Consider the following 22,727-nt stretch of genomic DNA (forward strand, 5'->3'; position numbering starts at 1 on the left):
TTGCATTGCGTAACAATACTTTTATTCGAATGTTACACCATTCTCATCAGACCAGCAATGCGACTGATTGCTGGGTATGTGGCCAACTGCCACCTTATCAAAAGGCGAAGGGAGTTCTGCCCTTCTATCCTCTGCCGTTCTCACACAATGGTTCATGTGGAGCATGGTTTGCCTTAATGACCTCAATAGATAGAAAGTACATAGCTTATCCAGGTGGCTGGATATATGGAAACCTGAATAAAGTAATGAATGAAGCATGTTTTCCAGACAAAGACGGATTTCCCCAAAGGAAGGGAACCGATCTAGAGAATGAAGAGTACGAGCAGGGAAATGCATCCGTTAATTTTATAATGTTAAATGGGACTTTCTTCTTTCATTCTCTTTGACACGCTTCAGAAAGCTGTCTCTGCTTTTTGAATGCTTAATATGTTCAATGCGCACGTTAATTCTCTTGGCAAGAATTTTGCCCTTGACTTGTTTGTTTACAATAATGCCCACTGCATGTTGGGTGACGTTGAATATCCTTCCAGTCTTGCCATGGTAACACTTGTGCGGCATACCCTTTTGAATTGTTCCCATACCCTTGATGTCCACTATGTCCCCCTTCTTGTAGATGCGCATGTAGGTCGCCAGAGGTACAATTCCATGTTTGCGAAATGGTCTAGAGAAACATCACGCCATACCTATTTCATTTGCGGTCAGACAGCCTATGTACATCTGCCCTTAGACTGGGGTGGGACTTGTTATATAGCATTCTTATTGCCACCTGTATTCTTGGCCCCATCCCATTATCATAGAGATTCACGACTAGAACATGTTAGAGTAAAGAGAGAGACAGATGCCTCAGGGATTGATCAGACTGAAACAGCTTGGGAGCAATATACAGATTTCAACAAAGGATTCTTCTTCTTCATAGGTCCCGTCCAAAACAGTAAACTGATACGCAAGTTAACAAGGACTCTTGAGGCAGTAGTGGATGTGACTGCATCTGCCCTGGCGAACTTGACCCAGGAACAGTCTGCTATGAGACTTGTTGTTCTTCAAAATCGCCTCGTTCTAGACGTCATCTTGGCGGATAGGGGCGGAGCTTGTAGCGTGATCCGATCTAGTTGTTGCGTTTTCATCCCAAATAACGCGCCATCTGTGTATGCAGCGATAACAAGGCTCCACAAGATTGCTCATGTCATACATCAAGACCCAGGCACATGGACTTGGTCCAGTTGGCTCTGGGGTGTGATATCTGCTTGGGGATGGAAAGTGTTGTCCTTTCTAGGAATGATCCTACTTATGATATTTGGTTGCTGTCTCTGTCTGCAGTGTGGCCCGGCCATTTGCGGCCTGTGTGCAACTGCATGTGTTCCACATCCAAGTATACAAAGGGTTAAGGACGAACAAATGATGCTGTATGATCAACTATACGGTCTCATGAATATAGATGTATCCTGAAGGGTTAAGTAGGGGACAAGGAGGGAATGTGGAAAATGAAATTTTGCCTGACCAAGATGCCCCCTACGTGTACCCTATGTTACATGTGTGTGCATGTCACCCATGCATATTTCTCTCAGTGGCCTGAATCACAAGGCCTCTGCAATCATGTCCTGCATTAAGGTGCCTGTCATCAAGTTTCCCAAACGTTAAGCTAACATGAAGGCCCATGTATTTGCATTGTGCACTTTTAAATAAATATCGTAATGAACCCTTTTTGTGGTTCAGTCTGAGCCACTTTCTGAATTAGGGTTTTCATGACTCCTGACACACTGAAAGCTGCAGTTACGTATCTCTGACCTCGCATACTTCTAGCTCAGCCGAAAGAGACCCAGCAAGGGTTGCCAAGATAGTATTATGAATAACAGTTATCTGCCTGCTGTACAGAGTCACATTCCTGCCCAGTGAGGAAGGTAAACAGAACCCGTCCGCGGAAGATAGGGCCTAGCCTCTCTGTCTCCATTGAAGTAAATCACAGTGCTTGCATCCATAGAAAGCTCACAGCCCCCACGCAATGAACGAAGAAATATATGCTTTTTCTGATTCTTAGCGATGAGCAACCTTTGCTTCAGATAATACATCCCCTGACTTAAGATATCAGTTAGTACCAGACGTGCTGGTCGCCTTGACACTAAAGATCTCTCTACTAGACTGAAAGTCAGCTCTCCTCCCAGTTACACGTCAATTGCACGTCATGCTCAAATTGCGTGCACAAGGAGGGCAAAGTTCCAGCCTGCCATGTAACCCCTCCTCTATGTAGCCACCCACCTATCACCCACCTGTGACTCATCAAGTGTACACCCTCATGCACGCCCACATGCTCTTATCTCTTTCTTTCATGCTCTGCCTGGGGCGCTCCTCCCTATGTACAAGGAAAAATGTATATATGTGTTGTTCTCTGTAAATAATGTTAGAAGACCCTTCCTGAACCTTAGAGGTGATGGAACAGATTCTCCCTTAACTCGAGTTATTGGAATAAAGCCCTTTTAACTTGGACACCACGGACTCTCTGCCTCTCATTTGATACATGCTAATTGTTAATGCCTAGAAATTATGCCAGGGTAATATTTTATTTACCACACACCTAGCCGGTCACTTGCTGGATCCGATTTTTACCAACATTCCTTCCTTAATGACTCAATCGCCAGTACCCATTACCTGGTCAGACCATTTCTTGATCCCTTTCTGTATTCAGGGCATAGTTCCTAAGCGTAAACTAGATTACTCCTATTCCTTAAAACGCCCTTGGCATAAGCTTAATTGGGATCAATTTGAAAACCTACTTTCGAGCTCCATCCCAGAGCTGACGACAGATCCCGACAAAGCGTATTTAGCCTTTTCTGTTTGGATCAGTCAGCCATTAGATAAGCTGATCCCAGCCAAGTGGTCCTCGAATCGCATGTCCAAATCTAATCCTTGGTATAATGAAAAGTTGGTTTCACTGCGAATAATTTGCAAAAATGTGAAAGAACCTGGAGAAACGACTTTGATCCTTTATCTAAAGTGCACTATCGCGACGCAGTAAAGACCTATCACAGGGCAATCCATACTGAATGTGCTGCCTTCTATGCCTTAAAAATTAGCAATAGTACTAACCCTGCAAAGAGTATTTTCTCCATTGTGTCAGATCTAAAAAATCAGAAGGAGACGGCTGGCCCATTCATTTCTTCAAGTTAGCAATGTGAGGAACTTGCTTTATTCTTTTCTAAAAAGATAGAAGATATTTATAAAGGTTTTCCCATGACTGTTCTGGACTGCCATGAAATACTTAATAATGGGATGTTGAACACTTTAGAGGTTTTTTCTCAGATTGAGCAGGACCGGTTACTTGCTCTTTGTGCAAGAATCAAATCAGGCTCACCAGCCGATTCTCTGACACCTGACCAATTTAGGAGGATTTTACCTACCATCTCTCCCTCTCTTGTTCAAGTGATTAACAAATCACTTAGTACCTACAGCAGGGAAACAGGCCAGAGTACTGCCATTGCTTAAAAAACCTTCCAATGATACCAAAAAAACTGAGAATTTCAGGCCTATCTCTTTGCTCCCCTGGACTGCAAAAATTGTGGAAGCATATATCAATTCCATTCTTTCTGACCACCTGACCAGTAATAATATACTCGACCCTTCGCAAAATGGGTTTCATGCTGGCCATGGTACGGAGTCAGCACTTTTGGCGGTACAGGAACATCTCTGGGCAGCACTGGACGCAGGACAGACTTCGGCACTGATCCTTCTGGACCTCAATGCTGCGTTTGATACTGTGTCCCATGCCATCCTACTGTGCCGGCTGGAAGAGGTAGGCATCAGAGGCCTTGCTTTGAAGTGGCTAGCGTCATTTCTTTCAGACAGGTCTTATCAGGTGACAGCTCCTCCCTTTTTCGACCTTTCCCATCAAGCACGGAGTACCACAGGGTTCATCTTTGAGCCCTCTGCTCTTTAACCTGTACGCACAACTTTGGCTGTTTTTGCCAAGAGCAGAGGTCTGACGGTTGTTTCCTATGCCGACGACACGCAGCTGGTGGTGGCACTTTCCAGTAATTCCAGGGACAATGCCACTAAGTTCCAAGGTGATCTGGTGGCATCTGTCGGCTGGATGACAGCCAATTGCCTCCAGCTGAACGCTAGTAAGTCGGAAGTGTTGCTGGTCGGAAGGGATCAAGGGCTATGGAATTAGCACTGGTGGCCCGGGAATCTAGGCACCCCTCCCCCTCCTAAACAGGTGGTAAAGAACTTGGGGGTCTGGATGGACTCTTCGCTTAGTTTCCAGACACAAACAAAGAAGGTAGCGGGCACCTGTTTCGGTCTTCTTCGTGGGTTGAGACCCATCCTGAGTTTCTTTGATGCACCGACCAGACAGCTCATTATTCAAGCACTAATTATCTCTAGGCTTGACTATGTGAACTCCCTGTACTTAGGGGTAAATAAGGCAGAAGTCTAAGGTTACTGAGGGTTCAGAATGCCGCAATGAGAGCTCTCTTGGGCCCTGCGTAGAATCTGCTAAGTGTCTGGCAGCATTCGCCGCCTCCACTGGCTGCCCATGGCTCAAAGGATTGAGTCTAAAGCCCTCTGTATAGCTTTTAAAATCCTGAAGCTTGGATCCCCTAGCGCACTGACAGATCTGCTTTCTTTCTATGTTCCTCCCCGCCAGCTTCGCTCCATGGACCAACATCTGCTGCGGGTTCTTCGAGTTAGGAAAACTCAAGCTGGAGATCGTTCTTTCCGTTATAGAGGGGCAATTCTTTGGAATTCTCTGCCCCCTCTTATTCGTGGCCTCAACAACCTTACGGATTTTAGAAAAGCTATTAAAACTTTACTTTTTCCCACTGTGTAGGCCGTTGTTTGTATTATTGCTGCTGTTTGCTATTAGCGCCGGGACGCCCCTTGGCTGGGGCAGCTGTCGCGCTCTACAAATGATGAAAATAGAAATAGAAATAGTGGCCATTACACGTTGTTTACTATTGCTTTAGTCTGCATAACACTTTCTTTCTCAAATTAATTAGTAGAATGATGTTATCATTTCTCATGATACATAGATCTTCTTCCAAAATTTCACAACTTATCTCTTGTGGTTTATCTGTATCTGTCTCAGTGATGATTTCTCTGGCGAATAGTTTCTTAGGTAATCCTTCCTTTTCCACACTACGCTATCCACTACAACATTTTTCAGACATACTACCTCTGAAATGACTCCTTTAAGTATGAATCACACATGCCACACTGCAGTTATCCTGCTTATTCCTATCACTTTCTTTAACCGGCATAGGTAGCCTGGACAAAAAAGTCTGCAATGCAGTTTTTGTTGAGGATTGCGCCACACCTTATGTAGTAAGTAACTGTCAATGGCATGTGAATACATTTCAAAATAAATTATTTCCCTCATACTGATGGAAATATTCTATTTCCTACACACAACAGAGTCTGACGTTTGATCACTGAATATTTCCCTCTCTCTGGGTTAGAGACCAAATGCTATTATTGTTTTCTTTCCCTTGGCATCATTCTGAGATATTGTACCCAATCCTCTCCTGTTGACATCAGTGGTCATAATATCATCTACCAAAGGATCAAACATTTGCAAAGAAGAAGGTGAATAAATCAATGCCAGATCTTTGGCCAAACATCATATGGAGATTTCTATGTTACTGGAGGACTATAACCTCGACGTCCATTTTCTTACGGAGACCTGGACGTGAGTGGATAGTGAAGTTGAGCTTGGCCTTGCCTGCCCGCCAGGTTATAAGGTTATAAATTATGCCATAAGCCTAGACGGGATGAAAGGGGGGGAGGAGTAGGATTTATATATAAAGAAATCTGGAACTTCACCCCTCTTTGCCTAGAGGACATCCCGGGGATCGAGTCACTGGGGTTCTCACTTAAAGACACCAGTGGTGCTCTATGTACAGGCTTCCTTTTTATAGACCACCAGGGGGAGATGCTCATGCCTATCAAGAATTGATTGAGGAGATATACAGCTTAGCACATTCCCATTTCAAGCTACTGATCCTCTGAGATTTTAATCTCTGGGAGAATGGCATTCTTGATACTTCTTTTAAAGAGCTTTGCCAGGCCTGTAAGAATGTTAATCTTCAACAGCTGGTATTACACCCTACTCATCAGAAGGGCCATGTGCTTGATCTGGTTTTCGCAGATGAAAATGACACAGTTGTACAAGAAATACTCCCACAATGTTGGACAGGCCATTTCTTGGTCCTCTTCTCCTTGAAAGTAGCCAACTGCCATCAACAAGATGGCTATATGTCAGCTACTTGAGTTAGTAGAGAGTGGTCTAAAATTTTCAAACTAGCGGACCTCCTCCGGCTTGTTAATGACAGCTATGTCATGCTCAACTCGGTGGAAATGAACTATTTGAATCTATGTCATCAGATTTCTAACTCACTAGATCGACTAGCGCCGTTGAGGAAAGTTAAAAGCTGCAAAAAGCCTTCTGCCCCATGGTATAACGAAGAGCTGAGACTGATGAAGACTAGCTGTAAACAAGCTGAATGGAAGTGGAGGAAGAACTCTTAGAGACAGATAAGGCAGCTTTAAAAAATCTGTTCTATACCTATAAAGAGTCAGTAGGTAAAGCCAAGGCTAAATACCATGAGGAGACTATTCTTCTCTCAGCTAACAAATCACAAACTCGATTTAGCCTAGTAAGAGGCTTGTCCAACCCAGATTGTTCAAAATCTAATATCCCAACTTCACAAGAACTTTGTGACAACTTGGCAACTTTTTTCGAGGAAATTTTTTTTAACATTCTAACAGGACTCAAATCCCCGGTGGAGGGGGATGGGCACCAACATACAGGTGATGACACTTCATTAAATTATGGTATAACTGACAAGGAACACATGACAGTTCTGGACCATTTTCCGATGCCTTCATAAGAGGATTTCTACGCAATTGCTGATGGCTTTTCCTCAGGTTCCCCTATGAACCCACTTCCACACAAGTTTTGGAAATTGTTTGGAGGTTAACTTTTCCTGCTTTTATATCAAATCTGCGATCAATCTCTAACCACAGCTGTAGTTCCGGACTGCTAGAAAAAGGCAGTTGTCTCTCCATTGCTAAAAAAAGCCACACTGGATCCCCAGTGTCCCTCCAACTATAGACCCATTTCCCTGTTACCTTACCCAATTAAGATTCTGGAGAGGGTAGTGACCAAATCTCTCTCAAAATATGTTGAGGACAGGTAGTTGCAGGATGAAGTCCAATTTGGATTTTGCCCTGTGCACGGGACCGAGACTGCCTTGGTGGCAGTCTTGGATGACCTGAGAATGTGGGCTGACAGTGGTCAGACAGCCTTTTTAGTGCTGCTCGACATGTCGGCCGCGTTCGGCACGGTTAACCATCAGACCCTGATTAGGAGATTGGAGGAATTGGGTGTTGTGGGCAGGGCGCGAGACTGGTTACATTCCTATCTAACCAATAGGCAGCAGGCGGTGACCCTGTCACCATTTCTCTCCCAGCACAGAGATGTTAAACAGGGGGTTCCTCAGGGCTCGGATATCAGCCAAATCCTGTTTAATCTATATCTTCGTCCCCTTATTGTTTTGATAAAATCATTTGGCATCAATGTCATCAACTACGCGGATGACACTCAGCTTGTCTTCACTGTTGAGGGCAACAATGCAGTGTTTCTGGTTCCACAACTGTTTGCATCAAACGGCAGACTGGCTGAAAGAGAATTCTTTACAATTTAATGAGGATAAAACTGAAGTCCTGTGCTGTACGGCAGGTAGAATTCAGTGCCCTCTTCCAGCAGGCCTATTGCCTGGATCGGCTAATAATTCCTTAATACCCACTAAAACAGTGCGCAACTTAGGAGTACTGATGGATAGCAATTTACAATTGCAATCCCAGGTGAACAAAACAGTGAGCACCTGTCTATCTCTGCTTCGAGCCTTGTGAAAGATACTCCAAATTTTTCCCATGTGGGAGGGCAGGTCGGATATACAGACGCGGAGGCTGAATATGTTGTCGAACAGGGCCTTTATTATCAGAGGTTACAGTCTTAGCTTTAACGACAGGCTCTAATGTTTCTCCCGCAGCAACTGTCTCTTCACTTTTGGAAGGGTTGGCCGTGGCACTCAGCGTTGTTTCTCCTTCTTCCGCCTGACGAGGTGGCTCCTGGGGCGATGGGGGCTCCGTGGCGTTGGTTTACCCGCAGGGCACCGAGAGGAAAGGAGAAAAAGAGCCGTCAGTTCGTCTGTTCGATATTAGCCCTTTTTCCTACACCCGGTAGTGCTCAACAGATGGAAAAGTGGGGTAGGTTGTGATTGGGTTCTGGGCGTGAAGGGTTGGTGTGAGGGGGGTAGGTCATGGATAAGCTCAGATAAGGTAGTTTGGACAGCTGTAGTACAAGATTTCTATACCCAGAAGAAAGTGCCGCTTTTAGTGCCTATTTCGTGTGTGCATGCTGTTGCAGACTTCTTCCCCTTTTAATCACTTCCACCCTCCTCCCACGATATACGTTCCACCACCCACCTCCCGTAACAACGAGCAACCCACAATGTACCCAGGACCAATTTCACTCACCGGCCCCGCCGTAACTCTCCTGAGTCACGGCCCGCTCTCCAGCCTCCTCCGGGGGACACCACCACTCCTCCGTCCAGCGGTCTTCGGTCTCCCCCGCCTCTTCCTCACGCTCAGGAACACTGTCTTGACTCTCGGCGTTCAGCTCCGGCACCCAGCTCTGAGACTCGGCGTCTTCCGCGTGGTCCGTCCCAGGGTCCGCCTCCACGACGTTCTGCGACGCTTCTTCCTGGTTGGCGTCCATTTTTACTGGTCCTTCCTCCGGCGCTCCTCACCTTGACGTCGGACCTCGCTGTGAAAAGAGAGGAGAGGCATGGATCGCCGTCCATGGTTCCTGTTGGATGTGGCTGTCTGCGCAGCGTTCTGCTCGCGCAGGGGGAGTCTGGGTCTCGTAGTCCGGCCCTAGAGTGAGCTCCGTCGGGTCCCTTCTCACAGCCCACTACTACTAGACCTCAAGTGGTTCGGAGCATTGTTTTAAGCAGAATAGACTATTGTAATGCACTTCTTGTAGGTGCCCCAGCCTCTTTGACCAAGAAACTACAAAGAGTACAGACTATGACGGCTAAGCTAGCACTAAACCGACCACTTGGAGCCTCTGCCTCTCTGACTCTTAAGGACCTACATTGGCTGGCTGTTGTACAAAGAGTACAATTTAAGGCACTTTGTATTGTCTATAGGGCAGTACATAAAATCGGACCTAAAGTACTACAAAGGAAATTTGTATGGTACTCTCCTGTTAGATCCCTGAGCTCCTCCTCTGCAAATCTGGTCTATGTTCCCCATGTCAAGAGGGTCCAAATGGGAGGCAGATCCTTTAGCTTCACAGCATCTTCACTTTGGAATGCACTTCCTCCGGAGCTTAGACAACTGAACACCTTGTCATGCTTCAGGAAGGAACTGAAAACCAGATTGTTCCGTAGAGAGTAGACCGCGCCTTTCTCAGCCTTGATACTTGCTGCTTGGTAATCTAAGCGCCAGGATACTTGGAATTATGGTCCATTTATTTTTAGGAATTTTTTTGACGGTAAAAGCTTTACTACCTTTGAGTCTATGAAGAGTACATTTCTGTTACGGAATAATGAATTCTTAAAATTTCTACAAATCAGGGATTTTATAGGGAAGAAAAGAGGTGGCGGGGTTTAACAGGGTTGAACTTTTGGACCTATTAACTAGAAGTAAGCCTACGATCGGAACTATTTATAAATTACTAAATGATAGGATGGGGGACGATATTGGGAAACATATTACTCAATGGCACGGGGCCCTGCAAACTACAGAGGGGGAGAGCCTCTCTTCTTCAGTACTAGCTTGCTCAACGCTTTTCTCTGGCAACCTTCAGGTACAACATTAAAAAACCTGGTTTAAAAAGAGGTGGGGTGGAGTCTCTTGCATGAACTGTCCACACTGCCATGTGTTGGGGCAGACCTGGTTCATATGTTGGCTGACTGCCCTGGTTTAGTGAATCTGAGGAGAGCTATAACCCATTTTCTTGAGGCCCAATTGAATCTGCGGATTGAGGTTACCTACCAATTGATTCTATTAGGGGTTCAGGAACAGGAATCTCTTCTCTCAATCCCTCTTTATGTTCTTTGCAATGGCAGTACTCAGACTGTGCTTGGTGACAGCATGGCTTGACCCCGCTCCTCCATCATTTAATCAATGGCTCGCCCGGCTAATTTCAGTTTACCATATAGAAAGGGCTGTTTATGCATAGAAAGGTAACCATTGCTTGGAAGACGGGGCTTGAAATCTGGGCTCCACTGAGCAAATGGCTCGTAACAGAGGGCCAGGGATGATTGGCCTGTCTTGTATGATTTACTGGGTCATTGGCTTTTGTTTGGGTCTGCTTTATTATTATTATTGTGATATTGTATTATGATTTGATGATTCGATGACACTTATGTGCTGATATTGTATATAAAAGTCTACTGCTTTCACCTGCTCAGCACTTTAATCTTCTCTTTTTGTATTTAGGCGTGGATGGGGGTGGGGTAAATAATTAATTAATAATGTCAAAATTCAATATTGTTTTTTTTTAAAAAAGAATACTTTTTGATATTCCTCGTCCTAGATAAACCTAGCTATCAAATTCTTCAACTGATGTAACTTCGTTATTTTTGAAGCATATTTACTGACATAGTTGGTTTAAAATTATTTCACACCTAAAAATGATCGTAACTCATCTTTGTTCCATTGTGCTGTGGTCTCTTTTATTGCTTTAATTAGTTTGGTCTTATGTTTTATCCCTTCTCTACTGATATAATTTCCCACATAAGACACATTACTGTGCAAATATGCCCTTTAATGATACACACGCTAGCCCCTTTTTTCCAAAACTCTAATTACTTTCGTCCATATAATTTAATGTTTTTTCTTTATTTAGCCCATTTTTTTTCAAAATTTCTAATTACTTTCATCCATCTAATTTAATGGTTTTTCTTTATTTTACCCATAAATAAAACATCATCTTGAAAATATAAGATGTGTTCCACCCCTGTATGAGTATCTGAAACACAACCACTTCCAATGCAAGGCGAAAGAATGCCTTTAAAATTGAAAACTGCCAATAGGTGAAATGAAATCTGTGCATTCCCTACTTCATGGATTTAATTCACTTGGTGATAAGCATATGAAAGATCTGGAGGGGTAACCCAACTCACATCCTTAATTAAAGCTATCATTTAATTAATTCTTCTTAAGGACATCCTTTCGACAAATATATTGTTGTAAGGACTCTGAGATCTACATACAATATAATATTGCCATTGCCTCATCCTGTTTCTGACAATAGAGGCCAACCTTGTAAAGGGTTCTATTGGTTTAATATGATTGCTTTTCTCGAGTTTCATTGAACAACTTCCTCTCAATATATTAAAATGGATGCTCCTCTCTTTAGATATCTTGAGTAATATATTATCCTTTTCTTTGATGTGGCATACGAATTGCCAATTTTCTCATTAAATCAGTGGAAAATGTGTTTTCTCCAATTACTTCCCCTAGGCTCACAACTAAAATGTGTTCTTTGCTAAATCAGGAACTATATTTAGATTTTTCTGATTTCTCTAGTCATGCAGAGGAGTCATTTCTTTGCTACATATAATTTGTATGATACCCCATATCAAGTTCCTCTTCATTTTGTCCTCATCAGCATGATTCAACATGTTCCCAAACTTTTTTTTGCAAATGTACTCTTCAGTAATCCCTTTTCGATTATGGTGTACGGTGAGCCAGAATCTTCAGCAAAGCTGATGGTTACCATTCTATTGTCAGTGGAGGATTTGTTTCCAACATATTTCATTTACAATTAATACAAAACCTTTCTTGTTTTTTTTTAAGACCTTTATCATGCAGTTTCAAAAGACACAGTTATACGCCTACATCCAGGGGCCGGCAGCAGTCTGCACATTGATGATAAATAAACACAGCCGTTTAGCCGACAACCCTGGGGTCCGGCGGCATATTGCAGTAAGGCACACACAAAACTACAATATCATTGTAAGACAGTAGTGATGGTCTGTTTTCTTTTATAAAAATGAACAGGTGAACAAACAATAAAAGCGGAGTCAAAAAGCAGTCATGAGTACTGCAGTATAGCGCTAGGTTAAAATATAGATCAAACCAGTCGTTATCTACCGTATATTCCCACCAGTAGGTCCGATACCGGACATAGCCAGTTCAGCTGTAGGAGAGTCACATATGTCCCCTCGGTAAGCATTCCAATGCCCCCACTTCTTGTCCCCCAGTTTGGGGCACCCTCTAATTTTGTGTACTGTCTTTTCCGCAATCATACATCGATCCATTTCAGCTACCCATCCGACCACCAACGGCCTGTCAGGCGATCCCCACTTCATTGCTATAGAGCGTTTAATCAACAGGAACCCCAATGCCGCCCACTGGAGCTCCTGGGTCGTCAGGTCATTTTCCCCACAGATGCTAAGGACACATTCTCTAGGTGTCGGCAGCAGTGGCTTACCCAGGGAGCTGCTCATTTTCCGAAGTGCCCCGTTCCAAAACTGTTGGACCTCCGGGCACTCCCATAAGATGTGGTAGAAAGTACCAGGAAGGCCACAGCCGTGCAAGCACAAGGCATCCGGGCGCCGTCCAATCCTAGCCAGGGTGAGGGCGGTCATGTATGCTCTATGTAATATTTTCAATTGGATTAGCTGAAACCTATGGCAGATAGCCGTTTCTCTCGGGGACATTAAGGCCGAGCGCCAGTCTTCGTCCTCCAATGGACCCAGGTCGTTCTCCCATTTGACCCGCAGAGATCGAAAGGGGTCAGGAAGGTTATTACACAATTTGCGATATGTAAGGGAGATGGCTTTCTCCGGGAGAGGTTCCGACAATAGTCTGTCCTCCAGAGGAGAGGTCACCGGCAAGGTGGTAAGGTCCGGGACTGCTGCAAGAATAGCATGTTTAATTTGCAAATAGCGGAAGAGTTCAGTAGGTGCGAGGGCATATTTAGTCTGGAGATCAGTAAAAGTCAGCAGTTTTCCCCTACGTACAAGGTCTCCCAGTTCTGAAATCCCAATCGTATCCCATCTATCAAAGCCCTGGAGGAAACAGAGGGAGCCCAGACTCTGTGTTGGCCACAGAGGCGTTGCCAAGGTGAGCCTGTCCGACCATCCCAAACATTTATTGGCCTTATGCCAAATAGCTACTGTGTGTGCCATCGGGCCCACATATTTAGTTCTGGAAGGTTTACTGTACAGAGCTCCCAAGTATCCCTCTCGACCTGTTTGGCATCTGTCTAGGAGGTAAGCCGGGTTCAGAGGTGAGCCATGCAACCACTGGTTAATCACCACCAGCTGCGAGGCCCAATGATAGAGGCGGAGGTTGGGTAGAGCTATGCCCCCATCATACCACCCTTGGAAGAGTTTAGTTAGGGTGATCCGAGCGGTGCCTCCATTCCAGAGTAAAAGCCGGAGTTCACTCTCCACCGCTCGGAAATATGAATCTGAGATCAAAAAGGGGCAATTTTGCAAGGCATATAAGAAACGTAGGAGGGCCAGCATTTTGAATAGGGCCGCCCTACCTGGGAGTGACAGCGGGAGCGACCGCCAGTGGGCAACGTCACCCCGGAGTCTACGCAGAGGGCCCAACAGGTTGCGCTCGTAAAACACCTTGGGATCCGGTGTAATGAAAATACCTAGGTACGTGAAACCTTCAGTGGCGATTGCAATGGAAAATCCTCTGGGCAGATGGGGCGGAGGGCCGTGTAGCATATAGAGCACTGACTTGTTCCAATTTATGGAGTACCCTGAATATTTCCCAAAGTTGGAAAGGACATGGAACAGGCTATTGATAGAGGAGCGGGGAGATGACACGTATACTAGGATGTCGTCCGCATAAAGGGAAATCTTATCTACGACATCCTCTTTCCAGCACAGGCCTCTAATGGAGTTGTCAGTGCGGACCCAGTGAGCCAGGGGCTCCAGGGTGAGGGCAAACAGTAATGGGGACAGGGGACATCCCTGCCTGGTACCTCGATGTAGTTGAAACCTCCGGGATGTGTGATTATTGACTCGGACTTGGCCCCACAGGTCCGTATACAGCATTCGCACCCAGCTGATAAAGTGAGGTCCAAAGCCAAAGCGGCGGAGAACCTCAAATAGATAGGGCCATTTGATTGAGTCGAACGCCATTGTGGCATCAAGGGACAAAATGGCTGCATCTTGTTGCAGAGTGGAACGGCGGCTCAAGACGTTATGGACCCTGCGAAGATTCAACGCTGTGTTGCGGCCTGGAAGAAAACCAGATTGGTCATCGTGTATCAGTGAGGGGAGCACTAGGAGAAGGCGATTAGCCAGTAGCTTGGCGAGGACCTTGGCCTCTGCACTGATCAGGGAGATAGGCCGGTAAGAGCCACAGTCAGTGGGAGGCTTAGTGGGCTTAAGTATGACCACAAGGGAGGCCACTCTTTGAGCGAGTGGAAGGTCCCCAACCTCCCGACTTTTGGTGAACATATTCAGGAGATGCGGAATAACGTCGGGGACCATGCCTTTCAGAAATTCTATAGGGACCCCCTCTGGGCCCATGGCTTTGCCTGAATTAACGGCAAATAAAGCCGTGGTTAGTTCCTCCGTCATGATGTCAGCGTCCAAGGCCACCCTATCTGTGTCTGAGACCGTTGGAAGGCGCATCTCGTCCAGAAGTTGTCTGGATTTGTCAGACGTGTAGCCATCGCCGGCTGTGTAGACACGTTCTAAATGGTCGGCAAAGGCCTCCGCTATGTCTTGTGGGTCTACTATTGTAGAACCATCCGGCTTGGTTAGGGACGATACCCATATGGACCCCTGGTCACGTCGCTCCAGCCAGGCAAGCATTTTCCCTGCACTATCCCCATATTCATATACCCTATTGCTTGCGCCTTCTCCTGCGACAAGGCTTTATAGACCAGTTGTTGGGCTCAAAGTTTAGCCGCAGTATCCTCTAACGGATTCGCATTATGGGATGTCTCAAGGTGAATGAGGTCAGATTCGGCCTGGCGGATCTGCTCATCGTGTTTACGCAAGTGTCCCACCTTAAGGGCCAGTGCTTCTCCCTTTATGACCGCCAGGTACGCCTCCCAGAGAGTGACCGTCGAGTTGACCGACCCAACATTTTCAGCGAAATAGAGTTCAGAGCGTTCACGCAGCGCGTCTCTGATGTCCGGGATCTGCATTAGCCAGGGATTAATGATTATTGGGCCTCGCGTCACTTTACGATTGTAGGTGAGGTCCACACTAAGTGGGGAGTGATCTGAGATGCCCCGGGGAAGGCCTCTTGACAAGATGGTAAGGGTTCTAGACAGTGGTTGTGTCATGTTCGCAGTATCAATGGGGCTTATAGGAAGGATGGTTCGAGAATGGTCGTCCATGATGTTTTACCTCTAGGATAATGCGGAGCGTGGAATCAAAAAGACCTCCGACTCCAAGGGAGCCCGTGGCCCATCGAGGAGGCTAGTCTTTCATTAAGGGGCCACGAGTAGGCAGAACAGCACGAATAAATAGGACTCCGCTGAAAACACATAAAAACAATAACATAGTTACAAACCTGTTCCTTGCCCCCCCACACTCCCCCCACCCTGCTTCCTTGCCCGTGGATCTAGAACTATCCACCCCCCAACTAGGCAGAGTGCCTGTCGTCCTCCCCTCCATGATCAGGGTACCTGGTAGGCCGTTAACGCCGCTCACCCGACATTAAAGCAGTGTATATGAAATACCTGTGTTAAATCACAAAGATATCGTGTGCATTATCACAAGTTAGAAAAGTTACGTGAAAGTCAGCTGGTGAGGCCCGAACGGGGCCGGAGAAGGCTCACTCTCGGAGCAGAAGTCCACAGAGCATAAAAGTTGTCCCACGCCATCAAGAGCTCCAAACAAGGAGGGTCAAGTGAGCAGTATCCAACAGACCTCACAAAAGTGTTGTCTTCATGACCTGGATTTATCACTCCTCCTCATGATCTGGACTAGTGAATAGGTCTTGGCTGATCGGTATTCGGTCTTCCCCTGAATGTCTTTCAGAGTCTGCCCGGCATTGCGGGGATCTTCCAGCTCAGCGCCATCCCTCTAGCCAGTCCCACACTTCTTCCGGAGATAGGGAGAACCACGCCTTACCATCCATTTCCACACGGAGTTTCGCAGGGAAGAGCATAGAATATTTAATGCTTTGGTTCCGTAGGGCCTTCTTAACCTCAAGAAAGCTGCGCCGTCTCGCCTGTGAAGTCCGGGAATATCGAGATGCGAGCATTTTCCAACATAAGCGGCGGACCAGATCTGGCAGTCTGTAGGATAGCGTCCCGATCTCGAAAGTTGAAGATCCTCGCTATGATGGGACGGGGGGGGGCCTGGCTTCGGTTTACCCCCCGGAACCCTGTGCGCCCGCTCTATGGAAAAATAGCTCGACAGTTGTTTGGGTTTGAGGTGTTTCGTCACCAAATCTTCCACGAATAGGTCCGCAGCCGGCTCCTCCATCCGTTCTGGCACTCCTAAAATTCGAACATTTTTCCGTCGTGCCCTCCCTTCATAATCGTCCAGCAGATCACCCATTTGTTTCTGTTGTTTCTTAAGCTGGGCCACCTGTTGCTGAAGCGTAGAGGTGTCGTCAATAAGAGCCGCCGTTTTGACCTCCACTTCCTTTACTTTGGTGTCCATTTTGCGCAGGTCCGCCCACAGAAGTGTCATCTCAATATTAACAGAGTCAATTCGCGTTTCTAGTGAGGAGCGAACTCTCGCAATCGCCTCCAGGATGTCTTCCAAAGTAAGGGCCTTTGGTCCCTGCGACGGGGACAAATTTTTCGGTTCGACGAGGGGGGGGGCGCGTCTTTATTGTCACCTTTGGACCAGGAGTTTTTATTTAATTGTATCTGAGTCAAAGGCCTTCCTCCCTTGCTGGACGCCATCTTGGATTCCCAAGTAGTAGCGACTCGAAACGGACTGAGGCCGTAGCAGGCGAAGTCTTCCACCCCACCTCGATCGTTCCACCTAGTGTCAGGCAGGCCCCTCACCTCAGGGCTTCCGCACGATCAGGTTGAGCACACACAGGACTCACATGAGGGCCCAAATCACCCCCACGACACCTCAGTTTGCAGAGAGGTCCAGCACACCTTAGTACGGCCGCCGCCCCTAGAGCACAATCAAGGGGTCACTCCCACGTAGAATCGACTCTGGGCTGGCGGGGAGCGACCAGTTACCCCCACGTTGTTTCGTAGCCAGAGGGTCCCGGCCCTCACCAGGATTTGTATCGGTGCTACCACCGGTTGGATTAACAATTTATAAGGCCCACAAGTTCAGTTGCAGCACTCACGTGAATCCGGCCTCTGTGTCAGCCTGTACGTCCTGTGCTGCTGGCACGGTGTGCTCGTTCACCACTATAGGCTCAGGAGTCCTCTGGGCCACGTCGGGTACATTCCTTATATATGGCACCGTGTAGCATGGCCAAACTTCTGAACACGGCAGTCCGCTCCCCGGCTGTGTAGGCGGGCTATAGTCCTCCCCTGGGCAGCCGGCGTGTTATTCGGGGGGCCGCCGGAGGATCCAATCCGCTTCGCCAAACCGTTGTCAATCGCGCCGGGGTCCCGGCGGGTGTAGGCCACAAAGCCGGGACGTCGCGTGAATGGCGTCCCGGCGGGCCGGCAGCAGCCCCCGGCCTGTTCCTCTTGTCTCTCGCTGGCTTCGTGGCCGCGGGGGATGAGCTCCGGCAGCCACGGGAGGTCACGTCAGCGGCTCAAAGGGAAGCGTAGGGGCAATGTTAGGCAATAGCAGCTCTGGGCGCCTTCAAACCTCCGAGGCCAAGCCGCTCAGGGGTCGAAGCGCAGCGTGGCCACCATCTTGCAAGCTCCAAGGGACCTCTCCGCAAAGGGCTCAATATCAGGCACGGCGGCTCCGATTAGGCCCGCAGCTGCACAAGATGTGCAGCGTCGGTTGCGGGACAGGGGTCTCCCGGTTACAAGGGAGTCCCCGGTCAGAAAGACGGATGTATTGGGCGGATAGCCGGGCGAGGGCAGGGAGCCGCTCTAACAAGTGACCATTCCCTCCGGCCGCTAGCCACGCCCCCCACAAAACCTTTCTTAATGTTGAGTATAGATCTGGCACTCTCACTTTTATTGGTAGAACTAATTTCTTTTTTTCCACTTTTTAAACACTAGTTTTTATCTCTTTTTTCCATACAAACTTAGGCAAAGTGGCCTACAAATCCACACTTCATGTATTTGTTTTGGAGTGCAGGACAATTTTCACTATATGTCAAATGGTTACTGCTGCCAAAATTTTTTCATTTGACCTCATCATCCCCCTCTCAAACTTTCTTCTATTCAGTTTTCCTTTTCTTCCACTCTTTGCTCTTTTTCATACTCACTGTTTTCCATTTGTAAAGTCTTGGCACACCTTCCAGAAAGTTCTGACCCCTGAGCCAATGCAATACTCTCATGCAACACAGCCTGTCTGCTCACACACAAACGTTCTCATACCCCTTTATTACTTACATGTAGGCTGTCCGGTTTCGGGTTTAAACCTATAATGACTGATAAAACCCCACTGAGAGGGAAATAGCCCTCACCAGTGTAAATATATAAACACTGAAAAAACACCTGCACAACCACAAACTAAATGGCATTCAAAGAAAGGAAAAGGAGAGTGAAAGAGTCCTTTTTAGGTCTCATCTACAGCATTGCTTTAGCAATGCTTGTTAGGCGAGATTATAGTAAGGCTTTCAAAAGTCTACCCAAACTGCGGATGAGGTACAGTTCATGTGAGCCAGACATGTGCACATCGCCAGCCACATCCCACACCATTTGTCTGAGCCTCGGCATCAGACTTCAAAGGAATCCGCTCCCCCGCCCCCCCATCAGACTTCAAAGGAATGCGCTCCCTCGTCCCCGCAACAGCAATGCCGAGAGCTTGTTGAGGCTGCAGCCTAGCCCCACTCCTTTCTGCTCTCTCACACTTGATTTATCTCTCTCTCACATTCTTGTGCCTGATTGTACTCCTTTTGCCTCCTTTCACAACTCTTGAAAACTCTTTGTGACTTTATTCATAACTCTTTTCTGCTGCCTCTATTGCTCTCTCTGCCTCTTTTTAATTCTGTCTGCCTCGTATTTCATTATTTCTCTTCTCCTGTCCTCGTACCCCTCTTTCATCTCTCTCAATTTGACTGTGTGACTCTTGCACTTTCTGTACCCATTTTATTCTTTTTGTGGGTCTTTGACCATTGTTGACCATTATTTTTTCTGCCTTTGAAACAAAATAATGTAGTAGGCAATGTGTGATTCTCTGTACCTTTTGTTATGCCCGTTCCTGCTTCCCGTTCTCTGTTCTCCTGCATTCCTGTCTTCCATGCCCCCTATGCCCCGAACACTGCTCCATTGCACTTCTCGCCCCTCTCTGGACTTACTTAACAGCGGTCACAGCGCTGAACAGCCATTAAGCAGGTGGTTGGCCTTAGCAGTCTCCTGGACTTACCTGCAACTGCTCCTTCAACCAATCAAGGCTCGTTCATATCTGGCCCCACACCTGAGGCTCCTGCCTTCCTCTGCTTCTGTCTGTCCTCTCGATCTCTCTCTCTCTCTCTCTCTCATGCCTCGTTGTACTCTTTTCTGCCTCCTTTCATTACTCTTTGTGCCTCTTTCATTATTTTCTTGTACTCTTTTTGGCCTTTTCTCATTACTTGTTTGTGTCTCTTTTCATTACTCTTTTGTGATGCCTCTATTACTTCCTGTGCCATTAGGCCCCTCTTTAGCCCTGGCAGTTTCCCTGTGTCTCTTTCTAATACTTTTCTGCTTCGTTATTCATTGTTTCTTTTCTGCTGTCTATATGTCCCTCTCCCATTGTTGAGCATTGTTTGTCTGCTCTTTTTGTGCCTTTTTCTCATCTTTCTCGCCTGCCTTGTTTTTTGTTTGCATTGGCAGCGCGTTCTGTGGTACAAACATGGAGTTAGTTTGCTCCACTTCACTTAATCTCCCCGTGCGGAGCCGCCCCCACAGACACCACCACCTCCTACCCGTCGCTTTTATTTGCTTGTTTACGTAGCTCTTATTCTCGACTGGATCGCTATTACTTAACGAGTTTGAATCATCGAACATTCCCGTCTTGCACCTTGACATCTTTCTATTATTTGCGTCACTCTCCGTAGCAATGATTAGGACTTACTTTTATTAAGCTTAATCATTGTGAACATAATTTTAGAATATTTCAATGACTTCAAACATAGCGAGGATGATGGTTGGTTTGCATATGTACTTAGCACATAAAAGAGAGTGGTTTTTACTCTTTCAAAATGGCTGGCACTTTTGACCTAATAGGGAACGTGCAGTTTGATATAATGTTGGTTTGCTTTCTGTTCCATTTCTGTGAAACTTGAGGTTGTGTGATGTGAATTCCTCATGATAGGTGGCCCAATGCAATGCTATGAGGTCAAACAAGGGGTGGCCGAGAATAGCAGGGTTTTTGTGCTGAAAATGGGTTTATAAAAATTTGCGAACTTAATTTCTGCTCATAGGTTTGTATACACTTGAACGTCGGTTTTTCACTTGTGTACCCCCAACACATTTTAACTCGTGAGCCACAGCTGCCAAGTTCTGAGCTTGCTTATATGCAACATTTCCATGTTTTATGGTGCTTAGGTGTGGGTTATCCACGTTTACTACGAATCTTTTTTTCCGTGTACTTTGACTCCGCATACCATTACTCGGCTTGGTCATTGACCCCGCATACCATCACTCCGCATTTTTTCACAACTCGTGTGCATTTACCATGCATGCCTATAAAACGAATTACGTTGAAAAGGCATGTATGGTAAATGCACACGGGTTGTGAAAAGAAAACAGACTTCATGAAATAGGAACCAGGAGGAGAGCGGAACCACGACGAGAGAGAGGTAAGGGGGTTTGGGTTAATTTTTTTAGGGATGGGGGGTCGTGCTGGGGTAGTGATTGTGTAGTGTAGGGTAGAGTTTGTGTAGTGTAGTGTTGTGGTGGTTGTGTAGTGTAGGGTCGTGCTGGGGGTAGTGTTATAGCGTTTAGGGTAGTGTTTTGGTGATTGTGCAGTGTAGGGTGTAGTGTAGTGTAGGGTAGTGTAGGGTAGTGTTTTAGGGTTTACGGTAGTGTCAGGTGTCATGCAGGGTAGTGTTTTAGGGTAAAGGGAATTGTTGTAGTGATTGTGCAGTGTAGGGTTTAGGGTAGTGTTGTGTTGATTGTGTAGTGTAGGGTGTAGGGTACTGTAGGGTAGAGTTTTAGGGTTTAAGGTAGTGTCGGGGGTCATGCAGGGTAGTGTTTTAGGGTTAAGGGAATTGTTGTAGTGATTGTGTAGTGTAGGGTTGTGTTGGGGTAGTGTGTTAGTGTTTTGGGTAGTGTTGTGGTGTTTGTGTAGTGTAGGGTCATGCTGGGGTAGTGTTATAGGGTTTAGGGTAGTGTTGTGGTGTTTGTGTAGTGTAGGGTCATGCTGGGGGTAGTGTTTTAGGGTTTAGGGTAGTGTTGTAGTGTTTATGTAGTGTAGGGTAGTGTTTTAGGGTTTAAGGTAGTGTCGGGGATCGTGCAGGGTAATGTTTTAGGGTTAAGGGAATGTTGTGTTGGGGTAGTGTGTTAGGGTTTTGGGTAGTGTTGTGGTGTTTGTGTAGTGTAGGGTCATGCTGGGGTAGTGTTTTAGGGTTTAGGGTAGTGTTGTGGTGTTTGTGTAGTGTAGGGTTATGCTGTGAGTAGTGTTTTAGGGTTTAGGGTAGTGTTGTAGTGTTTGTGTAGTGTATGGTAGTGTTTTAGGGTTTAGGGTAGTTGTGGTGTTTGTGTAGTGTAGGGTCATGCTGGGGTAGTGTTTTAGGATTTAGGGTAGTGTTGAGGTGTTTGTGTAGTGTAGGATCATGCTGGGGGTTGTGTTTTAGGGTTTAGGGTAGTGTTGTAGTGTTTGTGTAGTGTAGGGTAGTGTTTTAGGTTTTAGGGTAGAGTTTGTATAGTATAGGGTAGTGATGTGGTGTTTGTGTAGTGTAGGGTTGTGCAGGGGTAGTGTATTAAGGTAGTGTTGTAGTGTTTGTGTAGGGAAGAAAAGTGGTTTATGGTAGTTTTGGGGGGTCGTGCTGGGTAGTGTAAATGTAGGGAAAGGACTGGGTGTCGAGGGTGGGTTGTGCAGGGGTTCTACATTAGGGTGTAGGGTAGGGAGGGTTGGGTAGGGTACGGTAGTGTACTCTCACTTACCTTTAAAACTTTTACAATGAGTATACCTTTAACATGCATGCCTATGCGTTGTAATGGCATGCATGGCAAAGGCATAGTCGTTGTAAAAGTTTACGTTTTGTGGGGTGATTGCACTTGCGGTATAATAATTGCGGAGTGATGGTATGCAGGGTAATTGTTTGCAGGAATACGTCACATATTCTTAGGTGTGACGTTTAGATTCCTGTTCAGTACTCTAGTGTACATAAGTGTTTCTTGAGGCAAGCATGGAATCCTGGATCAAACTGCGTGACCAGAGCTTCACAGCAGCCACTTTTATTTTTATTTGCATCAGCAGCACGTTCATTTTTGTGGTGCAAAGATGAGTTCGCTTGTATTTGGTCGTAGAAGAGGCATCCGCATCTTGTTTTTTACTGGACTTACTGTGTGCTTTCACCGGATTGATCTTGTCCATGTCCACCACGTCCACGACCACTACCACCACCACCATGTCCTCCACCACCACCACGTCCATCACCACCATGTCCACAACCACCACGTCCACCACCACCATGTGCACCAC

At 46.4% G+C, this 22,727-nt stretch overlaps 1 pseudogene; it reads right to left on the reverse strand.

Moving 5' to 3' along the window:
• Window positions 1–345: 345 nt before the first annotated feature.
• Window positions 346–8,770, reverse strand: LOC144783346 (large ribosomal subunit protein eL21 pseudogene; annotated as a pseudogene).
• Between the last annotated feature and the right edge of the window lie 13,957 nt (window positions 8,771–22,727).

Source organism: Lissotriton helveticus, chromosome 9 (genome assembly GCF_964261635.1).
Source record: "Lissotriton helveticus chromosome 9, aLisHel1.1, whole genome shotgun sequence".
Classification (NCBI taxonomy): domain Eukaryota; kingdom Metazoa; phylum Chordata; class Amphibia; order Caudata; family Salamandridae; genus Lissotriton; species Lissotriton helveticus.